Here is a 7014-nt window from a genome sequence, read left to right as displayed (position 1 = left end):
CGTATCGATTTTAGCTAGGAAATTGGAAAATCGAATTGAGTGATTTTAATTTAGTTTTCAGCTAAGCAAGACAAACAAATGAAATTTCATATTTAAAAGTGTTCTAGGGTGTCAGTTTTCATTACATATTTCATTGAATAATAATTAGGTTAATCATGGATTTAAGCATACCATTTATCTAAGTTTAGAAATTAAATTCCGAATCATCATCCTTCGAAAACAATTCGTTCTCATGCAATTCTAATCGATAACTAATATTGTGATATCAAATTAAAACCCATGACATTAAACATTGTCGTCATCAATTTTTACTACTCATCTAACACGCATGTGATAAGTTAATAACAATTTAATGTTACAAGTCCGATTAAACATACAATATACCGAATTGAACATTCAATCTACCATTTATTGATGGCCAATCAAAGTCAATTAAAACAACATTAAATGCAATTCCATAAAAATTCCTAAATATCAACTCAAATCTATATGTAAATCCAAGAGCACTCTAAAACAAAGAGTCTAGCCACTCATGGTACTCAAGAACATTCTCTGATACAAAAACAAAAACATTCAAGTAGAAAAAAAGAAAGAATAAGAGAAAACCCTGTCAGGAATACTTCTTTCTTTGGTGGAAGTCGTCAATCTTCTCTCTGTTAGCATATCGAGAAGTCGAACGATCTCACAATCGGTCTGCAATCTTTACTCTATGGCAAGAACTCTCACTTTTTAGTCTCAAAATAGGCTTGAATATCTCCTCTCTAGGTCAGAATATCCCTCTCTATGTGTTCACAGTCATCTAATTAATCATTGGATTGAAATTTGGCAAAAAAATCCTTACCAAAATCATCAAATTTGTCAAATAAGGAAAGCTAGCATCACAACGTCTCGACAGTAGTGTTGCAACGTTGTTTGAAATTGTCGGAGCGTTACATCACTGGTCCAGACGTTGCAACGCAGCATTTGATATTGCAGCTACTACCTTTTTGCATCAACTCTCGCTTCCTATCATAGTGTTGCAATGCTCCTTTGGTTTTAGGAACATTGCATTTTCCCTCTCTTTTCTTCACTTTTTTAGTCATTTTTTTTTTCCTTATTTTGAGTATAATTCACTTCTCGATCATAAATTTTGGAAAATACTATCAAACACATCAAATATGATAAAAACATATTAAAAACAATCCTAAATCTAAGGCAAATAATGCACATTTTTGTGTGTATTTCAGTTAATAACCAAATAGATCCTTTTTTATATTTAACTATTAATTGTTTTGTAAGTTTTAAAGGGAGATCTTGATTTTAAAATTTTGTGAGATTTTGTGGGATGTCATGCTTTAACTTGAAGTTTTTGTTTAATAGTGTAAGAATTGGATAAACGAGAGAAAAATGAGATTATCTATATAAAATAATTACCTATAATTTGATTTAAAATTGATGCTTTTCAAACTTAAGAAAGCTTAAAAAAATTATTACTATACTACTTGTAGGAGCATTTTAAGCTTGTTTTTGTGAGCCTAAAAATATTAATATAACTTTAGAAAGTTCATGGATATTTTGAAACGAGTATCAACAATTTTTGTTCATATACTAATAGTAAGGGTATTTTTTAAGGTTTTCATTTTAAAGTTTAAAGACATTTTTAAACTTTTGAAAGTTTGAAAGTACTTTTTAAGAAAAACATGATGGTTTTCTAATGGTAATGATATTTTTGAACTTTTTTTTATAAAAGTTTAATGATATTTTTGAAACTTTTGGCACAAAATATAAAACTTAGGGGTATTTTGTATAATTTAGCCATTATCTAAGAGTTAGGGACCAAAAATTGATTTGCAACTTTCATTTTTTTCTTCAATGACTCCTGGGAAAAACCAAGAAAATTTCATAACTGACCTACTTTAAAGACCCAAAATGAACAATGTCCAACTTTTTTAAAAACAAAGTTAACTGATTTTCTATTGATGTTATCAACGAGTGAAGTTACAAATTTGTCCTTCCTTTCAAAATTTTTTCTTTTATTTTTCTTCCTCCTTCTTCTCTAGTGCGATCACAACTTCTCTGGTGTGATCAACTTTGACGAAACCATGCACCAACTTTGATGAGTCGAGAAGCTCTGGCCGTAAGAGAGGAAAGCAGCTCCGACCATGTCCTAATTCTTATTTTACATAACATACAGATAATATGAGAGTGAGAGAATGGGAGAATGAGATAGAGATGAAAGGGTACACGAGTACCCGTTGCGGAAGTGATCATGTCCTAATTCTTATTTTACATAACATACAGATAATATAACAAATGGAAAAAAGATATACAGGATCTATTAAGCATGTATTTGTTAGAAATTAAATAGGAAAAAGAGATTCAAAAGTCACATACCCTTGAAGACAATATCTTCTCAATTCCTCTTTGGAACTTGAACACAACAAATATTTTGATCTTAAAAACGCAACAATCAATCGAATACCACCACACGAAAATCTTGTTTTTCTCGAGACAAAAAATCGGTGAGAGTTGTGGGCTTCAAAATTACTTTAGAGAAAAGATTTGAAGGAAATAATTTGAGAAAACAAAGCGATATCACAAGTACCCAAATCTACACACTTTAGGTGTATTTATAAATGGACAAGAGGAAGAAGAAAGAACAAATCCATTCAACTTCCATATCCCACTTAATGAGAGAATATGAAGAGAACAAAGTTATTTAAAACCAATTATTTAATTAAACAAAAAATTAATTTTTATTTAATTAATAAATATACATAAATTAACAAATTCATTCATCTTCCATATGCCAATTAATGAAAGAATATGAAGAGAAAAATTATTTAAAACCAATTCTCTAATTAAAAAATATTTAATTAAACAAAAAACTAAATTTTCTTTAATTAATATATATACATAAATTAACTAATTTAATTTTATATACATATATATAAAAACAAAACACATGCTCTCATTTAACAAAAATATTTAAATAGATCAAATTCATATTAATATTTGAGTCATATTCAAATAATTATTTTTCTCTCGAATAAATCTTTATATTATAATGTATCATATACATTATATTTAATTATATCTTATATAATCAATCCCCTTTATTAATTGAACAATTTAAATTAATCCAAATTAATTCGATTATCACTTATTCCATATGAGCTAACAAGGGAACCTTATGGACCTATAGTTTGAAGCTCCAATAGTATTTGATTAATTAATCAAACTCTTTGATTAAATTAATCAACTTTCATTAACTGTCGATCATATACTAAAGACTGACAGTTACACTCTCTACACTATAGATATATTTCTATGTCAATTGGATATAACCAATCAATAATGCATTGACCCTTCACAAATTGCTCGTAAGTACAACTATGCCAAAATTATCATTTTGCCCTTGTAGTTACATCTTCTTAAGTACTACTGACCCATCTAATAAACAATAAGTTATAGTCCATCTATTACCTAACCTCTCTCAAGCCAGGAGAGGGTGTGGCACCACATTGTTCAAGTCTCGAAATTAGCCTTTAAGGGAGCAATTTCTCTAAGATAATGTGTAAATTTCTTCTTGTGTAGCTGTGTTCCCAACTCCCCAATCAGAAAAATCCCTAAAATGGTAGGCTTGAGTCGGCGAAATCGGGCACTCTCATCCATGAAAATCAAAGGACCATCTTCATAGGCAGTGTTCGTACCCTTTTTAGTATTACCCCAAAAGAACTATGAAACAAAAGAAAAATTTATACTTACACTGAAAAACTCCTATTACCACAAAAATGTAGCAACAGTGGCAAGTGCAGGGTTGAACCATAGAGAGGCCAAGAATTAATCTTCTCTTAAGCTAAATTTGATTGTGAAAAGCGATAAAAACAAGTTTTGGTTTTTAGATAAATTGAAAACATACTAGAAATTATAATAAAAAAGGAATAAATGATAAATATAAACAAGGGTTGGCTCATCTAGTTCTCAGATCAAGATAGACATTCAATGTAAATTCAGTCACCGTTCTCTATAAATTAATTATGCAATCGAATTATGTATGCCCAACTACCAAATTGATGCTATTTAACTAGCTTCTACAAAGGCCAACAACTAACTACATCAAAATCAGTCAAACGTCCTAATTATTAATTAAGGTCGAAAAGATCATAACCTAACTAACCTACATGCGTCTAAATTCTATTGGGTTCGATAACGGTCATATAGAACTAAAAATACTTGCATTACGATTTAGGATTCAATTATGTTGATTAACTGTCGTTAAAGCCATATTCAATTAACCAATTTTATCTTTGAACCTAGCAATTAGCACATTCTAAGAAAAGCCATCAAATGCCTAGTTTACTATTACTACTTAGATAATCCTAGCAAGACACTCTTATGCAAAAATTTTGACGAACTAAGAATCATTAGCATATATGATTAAGCATGAAAAGTCAACCTAAAAAATGATGCTTGGGAATTAAAGACAATTCAAAGAAAACACAATTTGGAATTGTAAATCATCAATTGAAAGCATAAAACTCAAGAATTTAGCATTGAACACTTGATCCAAGAAACTAAATAAAAACTACCTTAGACATTCATAGACAAATTTATAAGATACAATCCAATCCATGCTTACAATCCAAAATTAAATAAAAACCTAAACTAATAACACCAAAAATATAAAAGGAAAGGAAGAAATTTGAGCCTCTTCTTGGCCTCCATGAAGGTTCAACCTTCCTAATAAGATTCAACATAAAGAAATTAACCTAAAACAAATAGGTTACTTATAGTAAGAGACGCAGTGTTGCAACGCTAGGAATTGGTATTGCAACACTGATGGCAAATTGGCTGAAAACGAGACGCATGCGCGCACATAAGTAACGCCAAATGAATCGTAGCATTCCAACGCGGATGGCAGCGTTGCAACGTTGTCCTGCGAATATGGCTATTGCCTTTTAATATTAAGCGAGCATTGGGCTTAAACAAAATCCAAGCGTTGCGACGCTGTCTAGGGGCATTTTGGTCATTTTTACTCTTTTAAAGCCCAAATGCTTAAATCAACTTTGATTTACCTCAAGTTAACCCCGTTCAGCTCCAAATGCTTGGTCCTACTCCTTGGTTGCTTGGTACTATAAAATAAGACAATTAGCACATAAAAATGCATTAATGAGCCTAGATTAAACTAGGAATAATAGTTTTTTTTTTAGAGCTATCAAACGCCCCTAACTTAACTCTTGCTCATCTTGAGCAAGGTAGAAGCATACAATCAAACACATACATCATTCATTCGTAGCATGTTAGCTCAAGTTGCAAAGTCGTTACTTCAGTCTCAACAGTCAATTTGAACAAAGTTTGTAATCAAGAACGAAATTCAATTACAATCAATCAATGAAGCACAATTTTAAGAATGATTCTTATTCTATTCATGCATGAATGAGCTTAGAGCTTGCTAGTTAAGCTTGCACAGTCCGAAAAGGTTTTATAAGGTCTTCAATTTGTTTTTCCTTACTTTGGCTCCATTATCGACTTTGGACATACCAAATTTGCAAAAAGAGGGCAAGGGGACAATAAGATAAGGGTGCCTAAATGTTGGGAATGTCCTAAAACTCACGGTTCATAAATTTTGTGTTAAACATTCTATTTATCAATAAAATATTATTGAGTATTTTATTTAATAAAATTTTTGATATTGCATTCTATTATGAAAATCTAATAAACAAATCCATGGATATTGTATGAATACTTTAACTTTATGTGGTGACATAAATAGGATCAAGTTATAGTATATAGCCTAAATGGTCTATAAGTATATGGATGAAATTGAGTATCTCATCTTGATAACTGTTGGGGTTGATGCTCTAAATCTCGTAGGGGCCTGTAGTTTGTAAACACATGTATGAACAAATGCTTGTGATGTAATAATATGAGATATTTTCTTCACTATTGTCTATGAAATATGAGATATTTTAGTTGCATTTACCACAAACCAATAAACTAAGATCCCTAGTTATCGTTGTGACTTAAGCATGTATGTGGAGACATACAAGTAGATAATGCCTTAAGTGATAACCGAAATGGTTTGTAGTATATGGATAAAGGAGAGAACCCTTATCTTGGTGACACTACAAATACGACCCACTTTGTAGATGTTACAAGTGTTATAAACTGCTACAGATGGTCTGATCCTGATAATTCATGTGGAGACATGTGAGCGGGGGTGCCCATTACAAAGGAGTTTGTATAAGACCGGACCACGAAATGTTTAGTCTCGTTAGGATGACTATAGGTAACATGACCTTAATCCTGAATGAGTTGAGAACTCCTGCCTATGAGGGCAGTCCTTTGATTTACATAGGTGCGAATGGCCAAATTGCCGACTCAAACCTACCACTTCGGGGATTCGTCTGATTGGGGAGCTGGGAACTCAGTTACACAAGATGGAAATCACTCCTTCCTCGAAGCAAGGGCAAGTAGATAGATTGCTCCCAAAAGGACTGATTATGGGGCTTGAACGATGTGGCGCCACACACTTTCTCATGGCTCGAGAGGTGTTCACTCATAGTAGGACTATGATGTATTGTTCATTAGAGGAATCAGTGGTACTTAAGGAGTTAGATGTAACTACAGGTTCAAACGGTAAATTGGCCCAGCTGTATTTACGAGCGATCTGTGAAGGGTTATCGTAATATTAACTGGTTATATCCAATGGACACAGAAATATATCTGCAGTGAGAAGAGTGCAGTTGTCGGTCTTTAGTGGAGTGCCCGAAAATTAACGGATGGTGGATTTCGTGATTAAAGAGTTTAGTCAGCTATTCACGTACCATTAGAGCTTCAAGCTACAGGTCCATAAGGTCCCTTTGGTAGCTCAATGGATTCAAGTTGAGAATCATTTTTTGGGTTAGTTTGAATTGTTCAAATTGATAAGAGGGAGTTTGATTATATATGATATAATTAAACTGATTTAATTATATGTGATATAATTGATATGATGTATGAGATATATTAATTGGAGGAATTTGTATAAAT

The sequence above is a fragment of the Benincasa hispida genome, chromosome 9 (genome assembly GCF_027475165.1).
Source record: "Benincasa hispida cultivar pf3 chromosome 9, pf3_genome.v1.1, whole genome shotgun sequence".
Taxonomy (NCBI): Eukaryota; Viridiplantae; Streptophyta; class Magnoliopsida; order Cucurbitales; family Cucurbitaceae; genus Benincasa; species Benincasa hispida.
This window is presented reverse-complemented; position numbering follows the sequence as displayed.